The following is a 26,949-nucleotide window of genomic DNA, read 5'->3' as shown; positions in this document are numbered from 1 at the left end:
AGAGACTTGCAGCTGTAATTGCTGCAAAAGGTGTCTCTACAAAGTATTGACTTTGAAGGGTGAATAGTTATGCACGCTCAAGTTTTACGTTTTTTTGTCTTATTTCTTGTTTGTTTCACAAGAAAAAATATTTAGCATCTTCAAAGTGGTAGGCATGTTGTGTAAATCAAATGATACAACCCCCCCCAAAATCTATTTTAATTCCAGGTTGTAAGGCAACAAAATAGGTAAAACGCCAAGGGGGGTGAATACTTTAACAAGCCACTGTGTGTATTTTTTTTACATAAGTCTATTGACTTCATGTTGGTATTGACACAGTCACACAGCCCAATATGATCGAAAAGAGATTCTTCGCTGAGATAATCACTGCATTGGGGAGCAATACTAGTATGCTGAATACTAGATCCGTCTCAGATGATACCTTTTCCTATTCCTCATGGGCTCTGGACCAAAAGTAGTACGCTATGTAGGGAATAGGGTGCCATTTGGGGCGTAGATACTGTCTCTGAAATGTTCTGTGCCCTTTTCTGGATCTGTGTGTATCTTATTATCTGTACTGTCTGTACTGTACTGTATTATCTGTGACATGCACTGGCATCATTCAACGTCCTCTGTCATTCAAGGTCTTTTGAATTACATGGTACAAGGTACAAAGAAAAGGCTAGACGAGAGGTTGACTCCAAATCTCATTCTTGACATTTTTCCTTCCTTCCTCCATTCTTTTCTTTTCTCATTCCTCCCTCCATCCTCACGGCCAACCAGCATTAAAATACACTCTTGGAAAGAGAAAAAAACGACTTTATTGTATTGAAATGTCAAGCATGTGTTATGGCATATATTATTTATTATTATGGTTGCTATGCAAACGGATATTAATAATGTCTACACCAGTGGAGGGTGTTTGCTCAATGATGAAAGCAGACCAAAGCACAGCATGTCTCAATCAGCCAATCAAGAGACAATAAAGGTTCACAGCCCTACTATTACACAGCAGCCAATGGGGCCGTCCCTTCTAATAAAAAAACTGAATGAAAGGAACGGATGGGAGAAGTGGCTGATCTAAATCTGTCACAGTACTTTGACATCATCGTCTTGGAACTTTGGTACAGTATCATCTTAATTTAATCCAAGCAATTAAGGTTTTATTCTAACACCGACAAGGATGTGTTATGGAATGGCATGTTGCATTGAACAACAAAAGAGCTGATTGGCTGACACTGCCATTGCAAAATGGCTGCGGTGGCTACTGCTAGCTAGCATGAGGACAAAAAATGACTGTTTTCTGGAAAAACTAGCAGTAGTTCAATCTTCTCGATGTATCAGTTTGGATAAAGGTACAATTTGGATTACAGTGGCATATCCCCTCCCTGCTTTGATCTCACGCCGGCTCCACAGTTTCTTAATCTAACCATGATGGCGTTCCGACCCCGGTGCAGCTCAGTGTAAACAAGCGTAACGGTACGGTCAGAATCTTCTGGCTAACTGCCACTTGAACACCACCAGGATTTTCTTCTTGGCTGCATCCCAAATGCCACCCTATTCCATACATAGTGCATAGGACATCCTTGAGAAATATAGTGTTCGATTTGTATCGGAACAAACAATATACTATTAAAATCCCCTAAAAGTAATTCATGTATTTTTGAGTGCACAAGATAATATTAATTGGTGTACAGCGTGGCAAAATGTTTTGCAACGTTTCGGCCCATTTGCTTCCATTTCATTCCTGAATAGGACCGATCTCTGAAGGGCTCCAGGCAGTGTTTTTGACTGTTAACCTCATATTCAAAATCTCCAGCACCAAACCAGTGTCTCTTATGTGGAAACAGAGTCTTTCTATGATCTGTTGTTATAAAGAAAGGTACTAAAAAAATGCTTCTCTGTGATATCACAAGGTAGGATTAAAAGTAAAAAAACCCCAGTGATTTTCAAACCCTGCATCCAGTTCCTTGCTCACAAAGTCACAGCAAATCTCAGTATTTGAGAATCCATTTTTGAAATGTTAACTTTTGAAGATGTCATCAGGTAGAACTTTTTTACTTAATTTTTTTTTTACAAAACAGAAATGAGCCGTTTTCACATATTGACACTGGTATTGTGCTGGATATAATGAAAATGAGGTTGAAAAGTGGTGGTGTTGCCCTTTAATTTGGAGAACGATGGCGTGCAGTCTTCTCATTTGGCCACAAGGTGGTACTTTAGCCCCCCTAATCAAAACATCAGACTGCACACTGACAGGCAGGACCTGCAGTATCACCCATGCATTGTATTGCACACTGTGTCCTGGCTGAACCTGTATTGGGAACAATAAACACCAGGGTTGCATTCACTAGGCACCACATGGAATAAAACAGACTGAAACAGGAAGGGACTACCTGAGTAACGCTTGTTTACATTACATTACACTAATGTACACTAATGAATGCCACCCAGCATTAGAGCTTTTTTTGATATCTAAAGGAAAATGATAGTAATGATGAGAAATGACAAGAAGGGTAGCATAGGATTAATCCTTGAGAATTTCCTCTATCTTGATAGACAATTGGATTGGGCTTGTATATAACAAAAAAAATGTGTAGGCTATATTGAAGTAGTTTAACTTCTCCATTGCCCTTTTCTTTTACAGATTCCTGTCTGTCACCCTCCCTAACCATGTAGCAATTTGCTAATGGGCCACTTGCACACAGTGACAGACAGGCAGATACCCACGCATGCACAACACACACACATGACACACACGCACACATACACTAGGCACCCGGTGGAAACGTTTGAGAATTTTACAAAGGTGAAAACACCTTTTCCTGCAATCTAGAGCCATAATCATCATTCTATATTTTGTTACCAGGACATCTGAGGGGGCACGTGGCCCTGTGTCCCCTATGAGCATGACGCCTCTGCACACACACGCACAAACACACACAAGGACTCCTAGACCTCTTGCTGCTGATTTTTATGGTGGATAAGCCTGGGATGTTGTCTACCCGTTTATACCAGCACTTTTTTTATTGAACAGAGAATCTCATTGATTGATACATTTATTACTGATTGATTGGTTGGAATAAAGTGTTGAGCCCATTATAGATGACATGACAGGAGGTCATTATCACTGGTGTACATGCAGTTGCAGTGACTAGCCCTACTTGGACATGCTTTCAAAAAAAAAAAGATTTTTTGTAGAATTCTTCTCTGTACGCACGCATTCATCTGAAGGCCTAGTTCTCCAGGGAACGATCCAGTGTTTTTCTGTCCTGTGTTCACAGGAATGAAAGCTCCTTGGGAATCACACAGGTAGAGGGATGCCTTTCATCTTCTAGATTTCGGCCGGCAGAAATCTTTATTGGAGCTCGAGCAGCCTTGTTTTCTCTCCTTCGCTCTCCCTGTGCGCCCTCCCGCTCCAGAGCAAGCCTACTGTATTTCTGCTGCAGAGTGGGGCGTGTGACGTCAACGAATGCTGGAGCGGTACCTTGGCTCGAACGACAAATGGGGAGAAAATTGCGAGGTGAGAAGCGCTTTTTTACCCTACATAATGTTTTTTTTGGGGGGGGGGATGACAGTGCTTAGTGTTTGTGTGAATGTATCAGTCGAACAATGCCGTTGACACCACGTACGAGGGAATGGCTGAAAATAACTCAAAATTAGAGCAAGCAGGCAGGACACCAGTGATGGTCTGTGCACTGTCGAAAATGGTAGGCAGGAAAATCAGGGCATGCTGCTAGTGCTACGTTACTACCCGCGCCGGACACACGCCGCCTTCTGCACGTTGTCATCCGTATCGACACGACCGCATTGATATTTGTCAATGTTATGTTATTTAATAAAAACGTGATGTTTTCCTCCGCTTATTCAAATCGATGAATGATAGGTTACAGTCAAGCCGCATGTTCCTGCTGCGGTAGACTACCTTATGCCACTTGTCTTTGGGTCTTCACACCCAATAAAAAACTGATAACGTTCAGTCAGTGCGATTGCTGCAATCAATATGTATAGCCGTTCATTGCACGTGTGTAATTGTCACTTAATCAATCAGTTGTCAATCGAATCATTCGGAATCCATAATGTCATGACACCGGCCTAATTTGCTGCTCATAGGCAACGTGAAGGTTAGTAAACATCTGGCCCATGCCCGTCAAAACAGGGTATCATCTATTCGGTGGAATCCTTTTTCAGATGATAACGTGTAATGTAGCCTATTTTTGTATATAATAAGACCTTTATTTGAAGCTTTTTAACAGTCAAGAAACACTTTCTCATTCCAGTATATCCATGTGTTTTTATTCAGTGAAATGACATTTTATTTGGGCATAATGTCCAAACATCAAAGCAATATGATTTAAGGACAATAACACGTCATATCATCATTCACTTTAAATATGTGTTTATATTTGAAAGAGCCCACTACTCAGCTATGAGCCCCATAGTGCCGCCAGCTGTCCCACTAAATATACTTGAGCTCAAGGGGAAGGTCTCAAAGGAAATCATGACTTGTCATTATGCACTGCTCCTGCTTGGCCACTTAGAAAACTTCCCAGATCTGCCCCCACAGCTCTTGAAGCCAAAGCAGCACTTTGCCTAAAGTGACAGACAAGGCTACTCTAGTGTGGGAAATAGTGCTGTGTGTGACCGGTGGGGAAATACTCATTTACAGTTTGTGTGTGACTGGCTGACTACTGTGGGAAATACTGGCTCGCTGTTGCTGCGCCCTTGCTGCTCTGTTGGGCACCCATCCGATGTGACTGAAGTCAAGCTTTAAAGATGTCCTCCAGTCATTTTTGAACTTTTCCTGTTCAAAAGTGATATCCCAAGTATAAATGCAGTAAAGTACACTCTAAAGCGTAGCCGCAGGAAGTACAGGTGTTGAGGGTGCTATGGCACCCCCTGTACCCTCAGCAACCCGACTTCTCACTGCTATGCTTTAGTGAGTGTACTTTACAATATTTACTCGATTTTCATTCATTGACATTTTTTTTTTTTTTTCAAAAGTAGTGCACTGGGGCTTTACTAGTCCTGTATTAGCAGACCGATTATTAGGGGAAACAAGTAAGATTGCACATATTATTTACTTTTAGGGCTAAATACAAGATGAAATTGCATACACGCATGCACGCAAACAAACCATCAAATACACAAGCGCACTCTTGCATGCACAGACCCCCCCCACACACTGCATTTTTTTTTCTGAAAAAACCGCACACACGTTTAGTCAATTTAAATACATTTGCATGTACATCGCTCGAGAAGAAAGATATTGTTTCCTCTCATTTTAAAGGTAAAGACAGTCAGCCCTTCACAGAAATCTCTCTGCCTGTACTAGAATAAGCTGGTCATTCAGTCTTACTATCACAGGGGATTTCACTTCCCAGTCAATTACCACTGCAAATAAGTTAGCCAATATGAGGATAATGTAGGTCACAATCACATAACGGGTCTCAGTAACATATTTACACTGAACAAAAAATATAAACGTAACGTGCAACAATTTCAAAGATTTTACTGAGTTACGGTTCTTATAAGGCAATGTCCGCCAACTGGTCGATCTTCAAGGCATTCCTAGTTGATCGCCAAACGTTTCTGTAGGCTCAGTGCCTACAGAGGTTCCACGACCCGGGCCAGAGCAAAGTTTGATACTAACCTAAGTAAGATTTAAAAGCTTTTAAAACCATGGCCACAGAGAGACTGTCAGAATACAGCAAAGAGCTGCTGCTTTTATGAGTGGGTTCATGATTGTTTTTAATTCATCACTGTCAACACTTTTTTTTTTATTCAACAAGATTGCAAAACATAAAAGGCTTTTCTCCGTACTTCCACTCGCGCTGCTGCAATGAATAAGTAGCCAAGTGTATCGACAGCTCTACGTTTGTATTATTATTAGCAGCCCGTCGTGCATACTTTAATATAGAGGAACATTTCACTTTCTCTGGTCATAGGAACAACATGAATCTGTGCATGACTGATGCAGATCAGGTGGAAGACTGTCCCCTCTCTGGTCAGTCTCTCCCTCCCTCTGCTGAGACTAATGCCGTGTTCAAGACAACTGGGAACTCTGGGCAAAAAAAAGAAGATCCGACTGGGGAAAAAATCATTTTGAATGATCATCCAACTCGGAATTCCAAGTCGGAAACTCTGGCATCTTTCTAGAGCTCTGACCTACCGACCTGAAGATCACGGACTTAATTATTTTGACTATTTCATTTTTTACTGTGTTCCCGGTTGTCTTCAACGCACGGTGGCCATTAGATGCAGGTACAATCAGTCCAGTAAAATAAAAAAGCTAATTATTTCAATTTATGGTCCGCAGTGCCTCAAGTGCTACACCAACTGATCTATTTTGTTATCAAAGCTTGAGTTTTGAAAGATGATATGGTCTGAGAATAATAATATTAGCAGGCCATGCATGAAGCCAATATTCTGTGATAATGTATTAGGCCTACTGCCCAAACATCATTCCTACATAACTGTTTTTATTAGGTTCATGTTAAGTCATGTTTAAAAAAGAAATTCTGAGCGTTAGATCTCGGCTTGCTTTTTAACTGCAAAAGTGATCTTGACTCAAAAGGTTGGTGACCACTGATATAAGGAAATCGGTCAATTAAAATACATTAATTTGGCCCTAATCTATGGATTTCACATGACTGGGAATACAGGTATGCATCTGTTGGTCACAGATACCTTTAAAAAAAACGAGGGGCGTGGATCAGAAAACTGGTCAGCATCTGTGACCACCATTTCAATCAAATGTATTTTATAAAGCCCTTTTTACATCAGCCGATGTCACAAAGTGCTATACAGAAACCCAGCCTAAAACCCCAAACAGCAAGCAATGCAGATGTAGAAGCGCGGTGGCTAGGAAAAACTCCCTAGAAAGTCAGGAACCTAGGAAGAAACCTAGAGAGGAACCAGGCTCTGAGGGGTGGCCAGTCCTCTTCTGATTGTGCCGGGTGGAGATTATAACAGTACATGGCCAAGATGTTCAAACATTCATAGATGACCAGCAGGGTCAAATAATAAGTTGGCCTCATGCAGGCAACACATCTCCTTCACATAGAGTTAATCAGGCTGTTGATTGTGGCCTGTGGAATGTTTTCCCGCTCCTCTTCAATGGATGTGCGAAGTTCTTGGATATTGTCGGGAACTGGAACACGCTGTCGTACACATCGATCCAGAGCATCCCAAACATGCTCAATGGGTGACATGTCTGAGTTTGCTGGCCATGGAAGAACTGGGACATTTTCAGCATCCAGGAATTGTGTACATATCCTTGCGACGTGGCTGTGCATCATCATGCTGAAACATGAGGTGATGGCGGCAGATGAATGGCACGACAATGGGCATCAGGATCTCATCAAGGTATCTCTGTGCATTCAAATGACCATCAATAAAATGTAATTGTTTGTCTGTAGCGTATGCCTGCCCATACCATAACCCCACCGCCATGGGGCACTCTGTTCACAACATTGACATCAGCAAACCGCTCGCCCACACGACGCCATACACACTGTCTGCCATCTGTTCGGTACAGTTGAAACCTGGATTCATCTGAGAAGAGCACACTTCTCCAGCGTGCCAGTGGTCCATCGAAGGTGAGCATTTTCCCACTGAAGTTGGTTACAACGCCAAACTGCAGTCAGATCAAGACACTGGTGAGGACGACGAGCACTCACATGACCTTCCCTGAGATGGTTTGTAACAGTTTGTGCAGAAATTCTTTAGTTGTGCAAACCCACAGTTTTATCGGCTGTCTGGGTGGCTGGTCTCAGACGATTCCACAGGTGAAGAAGCCAGATGTGGAGGTCTTGGGCTGGCGTGGTTACACATGGTCTGCGGTTGGGAAGTCGGTTGGACGTACAGCCAAATTCTTTAAAAAGATGTGGCTTATGGTAGAGAAATGTACATTCAATTCTCTGGCAACAGTTCTGGTGGACATTCCTGCAGTCAGCATGCCAATTGCATGCTACCTCAACTTTAGACATCTCTGGCATTGTGTGATAACTACACATTTTAGTGGCATTTTATTGTCCCCAGCACAAAGTTCACCTTGTGTAATGATCATGCTGTTTAATCAACTTCTTGACATGCCACACCTGTCAGGTGGATGGATTATCTTGGAAAGGAGTAATGCTCACTAACAGGGATGTAAACAAATTTGCGCACAATTTGAGAGACAAGCTTTTTGTACGTATGGAACATTTCTGGGGTCTTTTATTTCAGCTCATGAAACATGGGACCAACATGTTGCGTTTTATATTTTTGTTCAGTATAAATATATTAAGCTCTGATAAGATTTTTACTTCCCAATTGACCCAGAGGCTTTTCATTTAGTTTCTTTTGCAGACAATTGTTCCTCAAGCCTAGACCTATTTCTTCTTTGTATTGAGTTTCGAGTAGAAATTCATGGGACATTTTTGTTCACTTTTTACACAGTGGCCCAGGTGGAAAACATTCCCAAAACGATTCAAGAAAATCTCCTTGACAATGGTGACCGATGAGCACTCTCTGTCAACTACTGCACTCCTTTAACAACTAGTTACCTCAGAGGAATGCTGCATATTCAGTGAAATTTCATTCTCATGCAGAATGTTTTACTGTCTGTCGTGCAGACAGTTGAGTGTCAAGTATTCCCAACTGTGTGTGTCTGTGACAGTGGATCTTCCCATAGACATTTTTTATTGTGTAGGTGCCAACTATTCTCTACAGTGACAGCGGAGCGTCCCAATTCCATAGTAATTTTCCTCAAGTAGACATACAGTATCGCATCACCTCTGGCAAAACAACATTGATTGTACTCCTCCTGTCCCATAGCGCCACTACACTATCTATGACTGCCGCTATGGAACTGTAACGAGAGCTTGTTTTTGTTTACATTAGAGACCTCAGTTGTCGACTGCCTCTGATCTCCCCATCAATCTTGAACGGAGATTCGATACAGCACCATGTATACACTCAGTGGCCAGTTTATAAGGTACACCCATCAAGTATCAGATCGGACACGCTTTGTATCCAGAACATCCTGAATTCTTCGGGGAATGAGACCGTTGCTCAATTGGTATCAGGATGGGGCCATGGACTTACGCCAAATCCTGACTCTGCAATCAGCATGACATGTATATATTTCATTTTGTTTTCACTCTTTTTCCAATAATAGTGAATCGGATCAATCAGACCTTTGCCGTTGTGTGAATCAAATCAAATTTATTTATATAGCCCTTCGTACATCAGCTGATATCTCAAAGTGCTGTACAGAAACCCAGCCTAAAACCCCAAACAGCAAGCAATGCATGTGAAAGAAGCACGGTGGCTAGGAAAAACTCCCTAGGAAAAACTCCCTAGAAAGGCCAAAAACCTAGGAAGAAACCTAGAGAGGAACCAGGCTATGAGGGGTGGCCAGTCCTCTTCTGGCTGTGCCGGGTGGATATTATAACAGAACATGGTCAAGATGTTAAAATGTTCATAAATGACCAGCATGGTCAAATAATAATAATCATAGTAGTTGTCGAGGGTGCAACAAGCACGTCCGGTGAACAGGTCAGGGTTCCATAGCCGCAGGCAGAACAGTTGAAACTGGAGCAGCAGCACGGCCAGGTGGACTGGGGACAGCAAGGAGTCATCATGCCAGGTAGTCCTGAGGCATGGTCCTAGGGCTCAGGTCCTCCGAGAGAAAGAGAGAATTAGAGAGAGCATATTTAAATTCACACAGGACACCGGATAAGACAAGAGAAATACTTCAGATGTAACAGACTGACCCTAGCCCCCCGACACAAACTACTGCAGCATAAATACTGGAGGCTGAGACAGGAGGGATCAGAAGACACTGTGGCCCCATCCGATGATACCCCCGGACAGGGCCAAACAGGCAGGATATAACCCCACCCACTTTGCCAAAGCACAGCCCCCACACCACTAGAGGGATGTCTCCAACCACCAACTTACCGTCCTAAGACAAGGCCGAGTATAGCCCACAAAGATCTCCGCCACGGCACAACCCAAGGGGGGGCGCCAACCCAGACAGGAAGACCACGTCAGTGACTCAGCCCACTCAAGTGACGCACCCCTCCCATGGACGGCATGGAAGAACACCAGTAAGCCAGTGACTCAGCCCCTGTAATAGGGTTAGAGGCAGAGAATCCCAGTGGAGAGAGGGGAACCGGCAAGGCAGAGACAGCAAGGGCGGTTCGTTGCTCCAGCCTTTCCGTTCACCTTCACACTCCTGGGCCAGACTATACTTAATCATAGGACCTACTGAAGAGATAAGTCTTCAGTAAAGACTTAAAGGTTGAGACTGAGTCTGCGTCTCTCACATGGGTAGGCAGACCATTCCATAAAAATTGAGCTCTATAGGAGAAAGCCCTACCTCCAGCTGTTTGCTTAGAAATTCTGGGGACAATTAGGAGGCCTGCGTCTTGTGACCGTAGCGTACGTGTAGGTATGTACGGCAGGACCAAATCGGAAAGATAGGTAGGAGCAAGCCCATGTAATGCTTTGTAGGTTAGCAGTAAAACCTTGAAATCAGCCCTTGCCTTAACAGGAAGCCAGTGTAGTGAGGCTAGCACTGGAGTAATATGATCAAATTTTTTTGGTTCTAGTCAGGATTCTAGCAGCCGTATTTAGCACTAACTGAAGTTTGTTTAGTGCGTTTATCCGGGTAGCCGGAAAGTAGAGCATTGCAGTAGTCCAGCCTAGAAGTAACAAAAGCATGGATTAATTAATCTGCATCATTTTTGGACAGAAAGTTTCTGATTTTTGCAATGTTACGTAGATGGAAAAAAGCTGTCATTGAAACAGTCTTGATATGTTCTTCAAAAGAGAGATCAGGGTCCAGAGTAACGCCGAGGTCCTTCACAGTTTTATTTGAGACGACTGTACAACCATCCAGATTAATTGTCAGATTCAACAGAAGATCTCTTTGTTTCTTGGGACCTAGAACAAGCATCTCTGTTTTGTCCGAGTTTAAAAGTAGAAAGTTTGCAACCATCCACTTCCTTATGTCTGAAACACAGGCTTCTAGCGAGGGCAATTTTGGGGCTTCACCTTGTTTCATTGAAATGTACAGCTGTGTGTCGTCCGCATAGCAGTGAAATTTAACATTATGTTTTCGAATGACATCCCCAAGAGGTAAAATATATAGTGAAAACAATAGTGGTCCTAAAACGGAACCTTGAGGAACACCGAAATTTACAATTGATTTGTCAGAGGACAAACCATTCACAGAGACAAACTGATATCTTTCCGACAGATAAGATCTAAACCAGGCCAGAACTTGTCCATGTAGACCAATTTGGGTTTCCAATCTATCCAAAAGAATGTGGTGATCGATGGTATCAAAAGCAGCACTAAGATCTAGGAGCACGAGGACAGATGCAGAGCCTCGGTCTGACGTCATTAGAAGGTAATTTACCACCTTCACAAGTGCAGTCTCAGTGCTATGATGGGGTCTAAAACCAGACTGAAGCGTTTCGTATACATTGTTTGTCTTCAGGAAGGCAGTGAGTTGCTACGCAACAGCTTTTTCTAAAATTTTTGAGAGGAATGGAAGATTCGATATAGGCCGATAGTTTTTTTATAATTTCTGGGTCAAGATTCGGCTTTTTCAAGAGAGGCTTTATTACTGCCACTTTTAGTGAGCTTGGTACACATCCGGTGGATAGAGAGCCGTTTATTATGTTCAACATAGGAGGGCCAAGCACAGGATGCAGCTCTTTCAGTAGTTTAGTTGGAATAGGGTCCAGTATGCAGCTTGAGGGTTTAGAGGCCATGATTATTTTCATCATTGTGTCAAGAGATATAGTACTAAAACACTTTAGTATCTCCCTTGATCCTAGGTCCTGGCAGAGTTGTGCAGACTCAGGACAATGGAGCTTTGGAGGAATACGCAGATTTAAAGAGGAGTCCGTAATTTACTTTCTAATGATCATGATCTTTCCTCAAAGAAGTTCATAAATGTATTACTGCTGAAGTGAAAGCCATCCTCCATTTGCGAATGCTGCTTTTTAGTTAGCTTTGCGACAGTATCAAAAAGAAATTTCGGATTGTTCTTATTTTCCTCAATTAAGTTGGAAAAATAGGATGATCGAGCAGCAGTGAGGGCTCTTCGATACTGCACGGTACTGTCTTTCCAAGCTAGTCGGAAGACTTCCAGTTTGGTGTGGCGCCATTTCCGTTCCAATTTTCTGGAAGCTTGCTTCAGAGCTCGTGTATTTTCTGTATACCAGGGAGCTAGTTTCTTATGACAGATGTTTTTAGGGGTGAAACTGCATCTAGGGTATTGCGCAAGGTTAAATTGAGTTCCTCGGTTAGATGGTTAACTGATTTTTGTCCTCTGACGTCCTTGGGTAGGCAGAGGGAGTCTGGAAGGGCATCAAGGAATCTTTGGGTTGAGAATTTATAGCACGACTTTTAATGCTCCTTGGTTGGGGTCTGAGCAGATTATTATTTGCAATTGCAAACGCAATAAAATGGTGGCCCGATAATCCAGGATTATGAGGAAAAACATTAAGATCCACAACATTTATTCCATGGGACAAAACTAGGTCCAGAGTATGACTGTGGCAGTGAGTAGGTCCAGAGACATGTTAGACAAAACCCACTGAGTCGATGATGGCTCCGAAAGCCTTTTGGAGTGGATCTGTGGACTTTTCCATGTGAATGTTAAAGTCACCAAAAATTAGAATATTATCTGCTATGACTACAAGATCCGATAGGAATTCAGGGAACTCAGTGAGGAACACTGCATATGGCCCAGGAGGCCTGTAAACAGTAGCTATAAAAAGTGATTGAGTAGGCTGCATAGATTTCATGACTAGAAGCTCAAAAGACGAAAACGTCATTGTTTTTTTTTTTGTAAATTGAAATTTGCTATCATAAATGTTAGCAACACCTTTGCCGGATGCACCGGGGGTATGGTCACTAGTGTAACCAGGGGGTGAGGCCTCATTTAACACAGTAAATTCATCATGCTTAAGCCATGTTTCAGTCAGGCCAATCACATCAAGATTATGATCAGTGATTAGTTCATTGACTATAACTGCCTTGGAAGTGAGGGATCTAACATTAAGTAACCCAATTTTGAGATGTGAGGTATCACAATCTCTTTCAATAATGGCAGGAATGGAGGAGGTCTTTATTCTAGTGAGATTGCTAAAGCTAACTCCCCCATCTTTAATTTTGCCCAACCTAGATCGAGGCACAGACACGGTCTCAATGGGGAAAGCTGAGCTGACTACACTGACTGTGCTAGTGGCAGACTCCACTAAACTGGCTAACAGCCTGCTGCCTGGCCTGCACCCTGAATAAAGGCCATCCCCAGTCAGAAGGGGAATATCATAAAATTATATTTGTTGCATGTGCCGAATACAACCTTACAGTGAAATGCTTACGCCATCTGCGTCCCAAATTACACCCTATTCCCTATGTGGTGCTCAGGTCAAAAGTAGTGCACTTTATAGGGAAATGGGTGCCATTTGGGACACGGTCAACCTCCCAGCCTTTCTTTGCCTGCTTTTCCTACACTTGCTTTTGCACTTCATCCCCTGCCAAGAGCTGCCCCTTCACCAATCTACCAGTTCCCTCCTTAATCAAAGTAACTCTATTTTCCCACTAGTGAGTGGTCTAGTTTGAGTGAGTGTGAGATCTGTAGTGGTGAATTACTGGGAGGTGGAGAGGAATCCCAATGGGGCAGCAGAAATTCTCCGGCCAGGATTTGGGAGTCTCGCCACACATACAGTACTTGGTGACAGCTGTGCAGAGTCAGTCACTATGAAGATACACTACATATTCAGACCTGTGATCAAATTGTTCATAATACTTTCAAGCAGTTCTTGACTGAACTTGCCTGGCGCAATGGAACCAATGAAATAGTCCCTAAAGTGCAAACCCCACCCATCTGGCACTCCAGGGTCTGAATCAATTGAAATATTACATGTATCCTTGATGGATATTTGCACAGTACTAATTGGTGTCCCTCTGTCTCCCCTAACATAGGTTAGATGTATGGATTGTGGACACACATCAATGCACGTTGCTTTGCCACCCCAAAAATCAAAGACCTTATATTGTGTTTAGAAATCTCACAGCAGAATGGAATTGCAGTAAGGTTGTATTAATAACCTATTGTATTCGGCGCATGTGACAAATACAATTTGATTTGATTTCTTTTGACCACTGCACTATATAGGGAATATGGTGCCATTTGGGTCGCAACCTGAGAGACCGTCTGTGATTTCTTGCTCTGCTCCTGAGGCCATTTTCCTCACAGTTTCCCTCTATAGAAGATCTGCCCTCTATAAAATGAAAAGTCTAAGCCTCATTCTATTTGCAAACACACAAGGCTGTATGTGCACAAGTGTTTATAGGGAGGCTATAGGGAAAAGGCTGTGAAATGGTTTAGCGCCCATTCAATCTGGGCTTTGGGAAGGCACTGACAGCTCGACAATAAGGCAGAGCCCTTGGGTTAGATAACATAATAACGGCCGTGATGCCAGCGATTTAAAGCAAGCACACATAACCCACTATCACAGATTTTTGTGAAATGGACACAAATTACCTATTGGAAATTCGTGAAAGGCACACAAAGTATTGGAATATACGCTATTTTGTATACAGTCCATCTCAATGATTTACATTTCAGTCATTTAGCAGACGCTCTTATCCAGAACGACTTACAGTAGTGAGTGCATACATTTTTATACTTTTTTTCATACTGGTCCCCATGGGAATTGAACCTACAACCCTGGCATTGCAAGCGACATGCTCTACCAACTGAGTAACACAGGAACAATCACGTATTTAAGATTACTGTTAAGGTTACTGATGACAGAAACGATAGGAGGGCGGTTGGTCAGGGAGTTTGGGTTGCGAATTAGAGGAGGACCGATTTATGATTTTTCAACGCAGATACCGATTTTTGGAGGACTAAAAAAAGCCGATACCGATTAATCGGACCAATTTCTTTTTTCTTTTACAACAATACTGAATGAACAATTAAAATAAGTGTTATCTTAATATAATACATAAATAAAATAAATTTAGTCTCAAATAATGAAACCTGTTCAACTTGGTTTAAATAATGCAAAAACACAGTGTTGCAGAAGAAAGTAAAAGTGCAATATGTGCCATGTAAGAAAGCTAATGTTTAAGTTCCTTGCTCAGAACATGAGAACATATGAAAGCTGGTGGTTCCTTTTAACACGAGTCTTCAATATTCCCAGTTAAGAAGTTTTAGGTTGTAGGAATTATGACGCGTCGACTATTTCTCTCTATACCATTTGTATTTCATATACCTTTGACTTTTGGATGTTCTTATAGGCACTTTAGTATTGCCAGCTTAAACTCGGGAGTTGATAGTCTTGAAGTCATAAACAGCGCTGTGCTTCAAAAGCATTACTACGAGCTGCTGGCAAACGCAGTAAAGTGCTGTTTGAATGAATGCTTACGAGCCTGCTGCTGCCTCCCACCGTTCAGTCAGACTGCTCTAACAAATATCAAATCATAGACTTAATTATAACACACACAAATACGAGCCTTAGGTCATTAATATGGTCAAATCCGGAAACTATCATTTTGAAAACGTTTATTCTTTCAGTGAAATATGGAACCGTTCTGTATTTTATCGAACGGGTGGCATCCCTAAGTCTAAATATTGCTGTTACATTGCACAACCTTCAATGTTATGTCATAATTATGTAAAATTCTGGTAAATTAATTACGGTCAACCGACTCTGTGCGAGTTTCCTCAAAGACCCAGTGTCCTTACGCTGTGCAGTGCTATGCAGCCACAGCCATCCCATCTCCTCCCAGCTCTCAGCCCCAATTCTCCACCCTTCTCCTGCACTTGCACACTTTCTCGCATGCATTTGACAATTGTGGAAACTCCCTCCAGCAAATGCTTACACGTGCACACTTCTGGAAAAGGGAGAAGAATCGGGACGTAGCCCTGCTGTAGCTTCTCACTGGGTGGCTTATCCAGAACCGTGACAGTCGCACCGTGTTACCACGGAGAATGTGACCCGACACAATACGCTCACTGTGTTACTGTTGTTTATTGTCAGGCCTCCTTGTGGTGCCACCTGGGTAAACTATGTCTACTTGAAAATTAAAGTTGAATACTCCGCTTCTAAAACTACTTTAAGACGCTCATGACAATTTATATATATTTTTTATTTCAGTTATTGTCGATTACGCGACTGTACTGTGAGGCTAGGACAATAATCGTAGTGTCTCCTCAGTCATCAACAGCTGCATCCAGTGTATCTACTCTAAAAATTCCCACCTTTTCCTGTCTCTTTTCCTTCACACAGCATCTGTGCCCCAATCTTCTTAAACGGTCTCCTTATCTCCTGTCCTTCATAACCACGTATACATGAAAGGAGTGGACAGGTTTCCACGTCCCACCGTGGCTTTCACCTATCAACTGTCATGAAGGAAAGGTAGACCGTTGTGTGACACGGTCCAACCCATTTGAATAGAATGGGACTTTGTTGACATTCTGTTCAATTGGCTGGCTATGTGATTGGCCCTCTGCTGTCATGTGGGTAGCCCTTGGCTGTGTGATTTGTCTGTCTTGGGAGAGCCAGTAGCTTACTCAGGGCTAACACTGACATGCTCATGCAAAAGCCTAGCTGACATCGGGGGTTTCAGTAAACCAGTGTTAGAGGTAAGGCAAAAGCTAGGGTAGCTAACCTCTGGTAACCTTTCCAGAAATCCTGGTTGGAGGATTCTGTATTTCCTGCTTATTCCCTCCTGATTTGTGGAATCGGTTTTAACTGTGATTTCTTGAAAACCTGGGAATTTTGGGAAAGTTACTGGAACTTTACAATCTTAGCAGAAACCCTTACACAGTAAGGAGATATGGGAATCTGTGTAGCCAACGGGAACACCGTAAAACACAGGGGCATGTTAGTTAATATCCTTGTCATAACGTTCGCCAATATGTTTGTAATTACGTGCCTCTATAAAATGTATACATTTAATTCCTCTCACTCGTAAACTTTCTCGTTCACATCTTCAGAATAAAACCCTTGAACGATCTGAACAACACTAAGATCAGGACGATGACGTGATGCATCTCTTTTCAACTGTACAGTGCTTACCGATAATGGGACGCAATTCAGCACTGATTTCAGCGCTTCCGATTATTTCAGAAATACCTCTGATTTGGGTGATTAGGTATCTATTATGGGCCAGCAGTATGGATTGTTGTTTAAAAGCCACTTGGTGATGGGCACACGATGGGTCGTCTCCCTCGGAGTCCGTCTGGGTCTAATTAAAGGTCAGCTTCTCTGCATTCACCCGGTGAGATGATACTGATGGAACGGGAAATCTCATTGTGTTATTAGCTCAAAGAGGTCAATCAGTTTGTCCGTGAGGGTCTGTGGATCTGTTTGTCTGAAAGGGGGGTGTTATATATTGTAGGCTTCTATTTTTGAGTGTTCTTGTCAACACTAGCACACTGTGTCGTTGGGAATAGGGTTCTATTTTAGACTCAGCCATACAACAGAAAGATTATTCAAAACACTACATTATTGTCCCTGCTTGGCCAGTCAATGCAGACTTGCAGTCAAGGCAGGAACGCTAAAGCAATCATGTATAATCTCACTCAAAACAAAGCAAAAATGCAAAACATCCTTAACCCTCACTGGGAACGATACACCATCTCTTTCCTAGGACGCTGGCTAACTAAATCACACGCACTGCACAGCTTGATAATAGTGACACCAGCGATCTCATCTTCTTCCCACCCTCTCCCTCTTAATATAAGTCAGAGGTGTTATTCACAGTGGCTGGGGCCCTCCTGGCCTGTCTACTGCTGCAGTCCCTTGTTACCATGTCACTTCTTTGTTTCCTCTACCATCTGTGTCCCTTCCCTCCCAACGCCCACAGCTCAACCCCTCGGCTGTCTGTGCCGCTTGCCCTCACTTGTTTTTTTACATTCCCTCTCTCTGCTGTCATCACCTTGTCTTGATCTCTCTCTCTGTGACCTTTCACTGACAAGTAATTTCAACTTCCTGTTAGCATGCCACAGATCCTTTCATCACAGCAGAACAGGATTCTGGGAGTTAGCTAGTATCCCTGGCTTCCATTTTTAGACCTGCTAGCTTCTGCAGACCCGTAGGCGAAACATTGTTTCAACGTTCTTCTTCTCAGTCTTGCCCCCCTTTTTCCCTCAGAACACCCTCAATTCGTCGGGGCATGGTGTCTACAAGTTGTTGAAAGCGTTCCACAGGGATGCTGGCCCTTGTTGACTCCAATGCTTCCCGCAGTTGTGCCAAGTTGGCTGGATGTCCTTTGGGTGGTAGAGCATTTATTGATAAACGGGGAAACTGTTCAGCGTGAAACCCAGCAGCATTGCAGTTCTTGACACACTCAAATTGGTGCAACCTGGCACCTACTACCATACCCCGTTCAAAGGCACACTGTAAACGATGTAACCAAGAAGCTTGATCTTGCAAGTTAGCAAACCAAATGCATAGCTGGAACCCTGAGCTGAAGATAATTTATTTGCTAAACTTATAGTTACTGTATTTAGCTGGCAAACATTTAGTAGTTAATTTCAAGTAACCTGATCACCTCTCTTTGAGCTGCACAACATTGGATCATCATGACACGAAAGCTTCCGTGTGCTCTCTGAGCCAGTCACGGTATGTTTGTTTACAATCGGCTGCTTTGGGAAACGGCTTCATAATGAAAAAATAACGCAACAGGCGAAATTAAGAATGCGAACTGCTTTATCTATTAACCGAGCTATTGCACAAGTTGACTGCGTATTGTAGTGACCCGCACAGACAGTTGTGGGTTATGTGTTAGGCTATTAGTGGGTTGTGTTGTACTTACCAGTGTTCGCGGGGTCATGCCAATCAACCTGCTATCTGCCAATCACGGGAATGCCTGGAATGTTCTGATACCGGGCAGCCTGGTGGTTGGCGGAGTGGCGTGGAGGGGGGTTGGGCAGGGGGATGGAGCATTGGAAGTTAAGACCGGGTTTAGCCATTGTTCTCTCTGTTACGTCTGGGCTTCACAAGAGAAGGTCACAGTTGGTTTGTAGTGTACCTTTCATTTATTTGCCGTGGGCTACGGCCAAACTGTAGCCTGTCTTAAGTTTGGTTAATAAACCGTCCATTCGTTAACTCCATCCTCTGTCTGGACAATTGTTCCTTCGTGATCTAGTCAGGTCATTACAGTATATAAATACTTGATTTGTATAATTTTATCCCAACTCCGTCAACTACACCTAGCATACCTTTTTGTTGTTCTTAGCATGTTTCATGTAGATATTCAACCACTATTTTTAAAACTTCATGTTAAATCATTCAAAAGCTTGTTTTCCGGAGCATATTGTTAGATGGTCCATACATGGCGATATGCTTTGTAGACGTAGTGCTTCATGCTGAAATATTAGTAATTTCCTGACATCCGATTGGTTACTGGCATTTAACGGCCCTTTCCAGCAACCTGATTGGTTAAAATGCCTCACGTGCCGCGCAGCGCTTCCTTGTTTGAAAATGTCTCCCGCGAAGAATCTACGTAAAGAGAGACAAAATGAGCAAATCTCCAGGAATATACCAACAGTATGTGAATAAAAATAGCCGATCTCAGTTAGTCAATGCGAGAAAAGCACTGAATGAAAGAAAAAATGAGGTTGATCAGCCGATCGAGGCAGTGGCAGTACAGGTAGATGGAGGAAAAGGAGGTAGCAAGCAGCGCGTCGAGATGCAAATTGGTTGAGACGAAGATGACAGCTAGCAGCGATCAACCAGCCAGCAGCCAACAGTGGCTTTTATTCCACATGTCACAAATAAACCAACTTGTACATGATTTAATTTGCCCTAAGTGTCTACACACTGGACTGAAAATCACTATAGACCCCACCAACCAGGGATTCTGTCATGACAGAATGTACACACTGTGAAGGTGATCGTGATGCATTTAGGAGGAGTGTTTACACTTCCTCCAGGCTGCAGGAGTGCTTCACGGGAGATGTGGCATTTGACATAAATGTGAGGATGGGTCTTCTAGCCCACGAACTTGGACTTGGTTATGCAGCACTTAAGAAAATAAGCAAAATCCTAGAGATTCCTTCCTTGAGTCTCAGCTCATATCAGAGACATGACAGGAGAGTGACAGGTAAATAAAGGGGAGAGTAGCCCATCATTGTCAGGTAACTTGCTGTGTATAGGTTTCCTTGCTCCAGCGAATGTATTCAAAGTGAATAAACGGAGTGATCAGAAAACAACTATATAATGAGACTGTCACATAGGCCTACAGTGTCCTATGGCTGTAGCCTACTGTGATTATTGACAAATTAGCTTTACATAAAGTAAATACATGCTGATATGCTAATACTTACATGGGGTAACATGCTGCTATTTAGTCATGCAGTTATGACTAATGTCGACAGACACCATGATTAAGTACTTTCCCCCCACTTTAGTTGCAGAGATTCAGAGAGGGCTTTTGAGAGTTTTTCCTAGCCACCGTGCTTCTACAGCTGCATTGCTTGCTGTTTGTTGTTTTAGGCTGGGTTTCTGTACAGCACTTTGTGATATCAGCTGATGTAAGAAGGGCTATATAAATACATTTGATTTGATTTGAGGGCTACAGTCAATGGAGAGTGCCACAAAGATAATTAGTAGAGTATATGCAGATATAGACCCAGACATAGCAGAGTTGCTGGATGAGGATGCCATCATAGACATTCATGTATCCTTTGATGGCACAAGAGAGGATTCACTTCCAACTACGGGATAGGTGTGTGCATAGACATTGTAACAGGTCTAGTGATGGACTATGAGGTGTTGTCTTCGTACTGGAATTAGTGAGGAGGAGTTCAGGGAATGGAAGGATTCCCATGCAGATGACTGTGCTCCAAACTTCTCAGGTTCGAGCAAAGCAGTGGAGCAGGACGCAGCTAAACGCATGTGGGCCAGGTCAGTCAGTCGCCACCACTTTCGTTACAACGAGATGCTCTCAGATGGTGACAGTACTGCATACAAGCAGTTGTCAAATTAGATCCCTACCCAGGCATTGAGATACGGAAACTAGAATGCATCAATCATGCCCACAAGAGGATGGGAACAGAGCTTCATAAACTTACTTCAGAGAAACTCCTTGGGGGCAGAGGAAACACACTGCACAAAAAAATGTAAGAGTCTGCATAACTATTACAGGGGTGCGATTCTTGATAACGAGGGTGATGTAGAGGGCATGAAGAATGTTATCTGGGCTTGTCTTGTCCATTCCATGTAAACAGACGAAATCCCTAATCACGGTAGATGCTTGTCATCTTGGTGCTGGTACCAGCGAGCCCTAGAAAATGGTGAAGATCCACCCAGTCACAAAAACCATGGAGGCCATACATTTTTGAATAGAGAGGTTGCACAGAAAAGGGTACCTCCTATATCATAGGATGTCAAATGATAACCTCCTCAAAAGAATGCAGCACGGAGGAACCCAGAATGCAAATGAATGTCTGAACTCTGTAAAATGGTCATGATGGCCCAAAACTGTCTTCGTGGGCAAAAGCCTCATTGACGCAGCAGCCAGTATGGCAGTAACCACCTTCAATAAGGGAGACGCTGCTATATCAAATGTGATGGACAAATTGTGGCTTGACTGCACTTTGGTGACACTGGAAGCAATCAGAGAGGAGGATGTGAGGCGTGTTGTGAGAGCTGATGCTGCTTCAACGGAGTGTGACAAGCGTAGGCGCAGGTCCAATGACACAGTCAAGACAGTAAAGCGGCACCAGCAACAACTCAAAGAGGGCCTTACATATGGGCCAGGCATAGCTGATTTAATGTTCTGCACATTTTAGCAGCCATACAAAATCATTGTATGTGACTAATTGAGCAAAGTGATATGAGAATTTGCCCAAAACTACATATTTGTCCAACAGACCAGTATTCAAAGCATATGCTCTATTGCTTGAAACAAATGTATTAAACATGCTAATGTATTTGTAAAAGGTATATTTTATGTTTATTTGTCAGTTTAGAAGTGATATAAACTCAGCAAAAAAAAGAAACGGCCCTTTTTCAGGGCCCTGTCTTTCAAAGATGATTCGTAAAAATCCAAGTAACTTCACAGATCTTCATTGTAAAGGGTTTGAACACTGTTTCCCATGCTTGTTCAATGAACCATAAACAATGAATGAACATGCACTTGTGGAACGGTCGTTAAGGCACTAACAGCTTAAAGACAGTAGGCAATTAAGATCACAGTTATGAAAACTTAGGACACTAAAGAGGCATTTCTACTGACTCTGAGAAACACCAAAAGAAAGATACCCAGGGTCCCTGCTCATCTGTGTGAACATGTCTTAGGCATGTTGCAAGGAGGCATGAGGACTGCAGATGTGGCCAGGGCAATAAATTGCAATGTCTGTACTGTGAGACGCTACAGGGAGACAGGACGGACAGCCGATCGTCCTCGCAGTGGCAGACCACGTGTAACAACACCTGCACAGGATCGGTACATCCGAACATCACACCTGCGGGTGTAACCGATGGGAAATGGCTAGTTAGTTAGCGGTGGTGCGCGCTAATAGCGTTTCAATCAGTGACGTCACTCGCTCTGAGCCCGGATTGGGGCGAAGAGAGGGACGCAACCTACACTGTTACACGGGACAGGTACAGGATGGCAACAACAACTGCCTGAGTTACAGCACGAACGCACAATCCCTCCATCAGTGCTCAGACTGTCTGCAATAGGCTGAGAGAGGCTGGACAGAGGGCTTTTAGGCCTGTTGTAAGGCAGGTCCTCACCAGACATCACCGGCAACAACGTCGCCTATGGGCACAAACCCACCGTCGCTGGACCAGACAGGACTGGCAAAAAGTGCTCTTCACTGACGAGTCGCGGTTTTGTCTCACCAGGGGTGATGGTCGGATTCGCGTTTATCGTTGAAGGAATGAGCGTTACATCGAGGCCTGTACTCTGGCGCGAGATCGATTTGAAGGTGGAGGGTCCGTCATGGTCTGGGGCGGTGTGTCACAGCATAATTGGACTGAGCTTTTTGTCATTGCCAGCAATCTCAACGCTGTGCGTTACAGGGAAGACATCCTCTTCCCTCATGTGGTACCCTTCCTGCAGGCTCATCCTGACATGACCCTCCAGCATGACAATGCCACCAGCCATACTGCTCATTCTGTGCGTGATTTCCTGCAAGACAGGAATGTCAGTGTTCTGCCATGGCCAGCAAAGAGGGCCCGGATCTCAATCCCATTGAGCAAGTCTGGGACCTGTTGGATCGGAGGGTGAGGGCTAGGGCCATTCCCCCCAGAAATGTCTGGGAACTTGCAGGTGCCTTGGTGGGAGAGTGGGGTAACATCTCACAACAAGAACGGCCAAATCTGGTGCAGTCCATGAGGAGGAGATGCACTTCAGTACTTAATTACTTAATGCAGCTGGTCGCCACACCAGAAACGGACTGTTACTTTTGATTTTGACCCCCTCTTTGTTCAGGGACACATTATTCAATTTCTGTTAGTCACATGTCTGTGGAACTTGTTCAGTTTATGTCTGTTGTTGAATCTTATGTTCATACAAATATTTACACATGTTAAGTTTGCTGAAAATAAATACAATTGACAGAGTACGTTTTCTTTTGCTGAGTTTATGAATAAGAGTTTAATGTGATTAATTTATGGAAAGTACATTTTAATTGCATTAGCTTATTTTTAGCGGCCATTTTCTCAAAATGACATGTTCCCCATGCACCAATACATTTTTTCAGTCTTCCAAGGATGTACATTCACATTATTCCACACGCAGGTTCTTAGGTCTTATAGTCAGACTTTTACAGGCTTTTTAAAAATATTTTGTGTTTTGATTTTAAGTGTCATTTTGTCTGTACATGCATCCGTCATACATGTGAAGTGTTTATTTTTTTTTATAATTCCATGAAAATACAATGTTTTGATAAACTGATCTGTAGTCTGACCATTTGAGTGTCTCTTATCACAATATATATATATATATTTTTAAATCTGTGTTGAAAAACAGATTCTTGTAATATGCAAATTAGCGCATGTTAAAATGAGGTTTTGTCTCATTTGAATCTTAAAATATATAAAACTTGTAATACAATATGTTGTATTTATGTATACTTTCAACTCTGAAAGTTTCAGTCTGATAAGACTAAAGGGAAAAACAAATCCCTGTTAATATTGACGGTTTTAGAAATCATACCATGGGTATTTCAAAATACCCTGGTATATGGTATACCACCCAAGCCGAATGCACTACGATATAGGGAGTAGTTTGGGATTCAATCAATCTGAACGTTAATCGCTCAACCTTGGCTGAAACCATTTTAGTCGAATAACTGTGTTGCTCTATTTCACCGGGACACTTATGGCGTAATTGACCTGGCGTTAATCCTGTCTCATTAACATTTTGCTTCCTTCTCGTCTGGAAGCCTGAATAGAAACGGACGCCAATAAAGACGTTTTGTGAGACCGTTACAGTTTGCCTGCCAGCCAGGGAAAGCTCTTTTAAACTTTATATCTCTGTTTTAAAGGTCCCCTTCGTTGTTTTGAAGGCCTAGTCCAGACTTGAAGAGCTGAGTTTAGGCACAGTAGGGTCATGCAGGACAGGCACGGAAACAAAACTGAATGTCGTCAGTTAGAACAAAACAGTTTCAATGCTGTGTAGACATGAGGATAAGTGATACAATAAAAAAACACGAGCTGGCAGCACACTCAGAAAAATTATTTTGTGTACTAACGGGGACTTAACTATAAAAATAAAGAGTCGCACACGCCATATATAAACTCCCAGTAATTTATTGGGAAAATCACCAACATTACTGGGAGTTTATATATGGAGTGTGTGTCTCTATTTTTATAGTTTACAATAAAATACAGTAACGTCTGATACAGTAAATATCTTTGTAGATCAATGCTGTACTGTACTGCCTTGCACAAGACTTACCCCCTGCAGGCTTGCATGATTCTGAGAACACAGTGGAAGCCCCAGGTGCGGTGAAGAGGTGTGTGTGTGTGTGTGTGTGTGTGTGTGTGTGTGTGTGTGTGGCATACAGTAGTTAAGGCTGTGACGGTCTTGGAATTTGAGGTTAAGGTAATTTGCCAGGCCAATGTACATGGTCACCGACAACCGTGTTTACATGGATATGCTTCTTAATAAAACCTATTTGAAACTAGCCATTACACTTCGTTATGATCTTGGTATTTTATTATTATTCAGGTTATTACTTACAAACAGTAATCAACAAATGAAGAAATGCCAGTTTGGAGAGGATCTGTCACATTTTTGTAGTGACACAACATCAATAGAGTCAAACTAAAGATATATGCCTACCTTGTCTGTTGGCTTTTCTGCATATAATTGTTTTTAACACAGATCCTATTTTGACACAAAACCATTGAAATGAAGTCTGAAGGGTGTTTCTCTACCTTTTACTAGAATATTCCCATAACGTCACACACGCTGCTGCTGCGGTCATTCGATGGCAGTCGCGTTAACATTTTCTTCAACAAGAGGACGCCGTAATGAAAGAAATAATGTTATCTAAGCTACCGAGAGGCCTTTTACAAGATTAAATCATGACAGCAGCGTTCGATTCTTATTAAAGAGATGGGGTTCAGCCAGGCTACGTTAGGAAACTTTCTGAATGGACTTATAGGCCTATTGAGAATCCGCAAACTCACACATCCTAGTAAAAGCACCAGTCAATCAAAGCAAATATTTCTCGTTTCCTTAAATGTATTAAACGTAGGCCTACCTTTTTTTTAGTATTTCCTGAAAGTAGGCTATAAGATAATTAACCAGGAAAGTATGAAGGGGACAGCTATGCTATAGTATGAAGATGGAAGTTGACAATCAGTCAAATAGAAATAAATACACGCAACATGTCCATAGCCTATTTATCTGCAACGCTGATGATCATTTTCAAGTACTGTGAGGAACTATTGTAATTTGTGAGGTGAAGAAAAAACACTGAGAATCCCAGTTGGGCACTTTCCCTACATTTGCGAGAAGCAGGCCAGGTACTTCTATGCGTGTTCAGGCGTGTGCGCTCCGTCAACATTAACAGGACAGAGAAACCGGACACACGCTAATTGTTCACATGGAGCGTGTAAATGATATGAAATAAACCAATACTTGTTTCTCACAAGTGTAGCAAGTTGTGAACTCTGCAAATAACATTTCAACTCAGAGAATGCAACGGTAAATTACCGTAATTAATACATGCGTTAGCAGAAATAAATGTAACCAAATTACAGGGATTAATGGTAAATTGCATGTTTTACAAACTGTAGTTTACCACCTGGGCATTCATAACAATGCATTGCGGGCCGACACTGTAATAGCCTAGGCTACTATTCGACTTTGCGGGAATGGCAGGGAGCACGTATTTCTTTTTTCTTTGCCTGTGGCAGCATATCGGCCTGGTACGGGCCTGATCAGCTTTGATTAGTCTAAAAAGTAATTCTGTATCAAACTATACCATGCCAGGTATTGGCCAAACAATTGCTTATAATCATTAGTAAAAACGCACGCTATTAGGTAGAGTTTATCTTCATGAAAATAAAGTTAATAAAAAATAAATAACAAAAATTAATATAGGCCTATTTAAATGTTTTTTTTTTTTGCGGTTATTTTATTTTCATGACAATCTCTTCATCCATAACCGTCAGGTACACGGTTATTCAATTACATCACAGCCCTAACAGTAGTATACCATTCAGCCAGACCTGGGTAGGAATAGTATTTGTTTTATTTCATATACCGTATTTAACCTGCCTGAAGTGCCAAGTGAGGTTTGCACTTTTGGGACTGTTCCATTGATTCAGTTGCACAAGGCAAACTCAATGTGCTTGGAAAGGCGATCGATACATTACCAACAGCAAAATGTCAACAAAACTGGAGACACCTGTTGACGCTAAAGTATATGAAAGATAGTGAATACTCTTTGAACCCAGGTGTGTGTGTGTATAT

General features: G+C 42.5%; 1 protein-coding gene across 1 annotated transcript in view; it reads left to right on the top strand.

Annotated features, from left to right (window-relative positions):
• The first annotated feature begins 3,161 nt into the window (after window positions 1-3,161).
• LOC115202089 (F-box only protein 41) overlaps window positions 3,162-26,949 on the top strand; it is a 100,159-nt gene continuing 76,371 nt past the window's right edge. Inside the window, exon 1 of the mRNA XM_029765972.1 lies at window positions 3,162-3,502. The gene's annotated coding sequence lies outside the window, so the exon portion shown is untranslated. The remainder of the gene's footprint in view (window positions 3,503-26,949) is intronic.

This window comes from Salmo trutta, chromosome 11 (genome assembly GCF_901001165.1).
Source record: "Salmo trutta chromosome 11, fSalTru1.1, whole genome shotgun sequence".
Taxonomy (NCBI): domain Eukaryota; kingdom Metazoa; phylum Chordata; class Actinopteri; order Salmoniformes; family Salmonidae; genus Salmo; species Salmo trutta.
The sequence above is the reverse complement of the archived record's forward strand: the minus strand, read 5'-3'. Positions and strand labels throughout refer to the sequence as shown.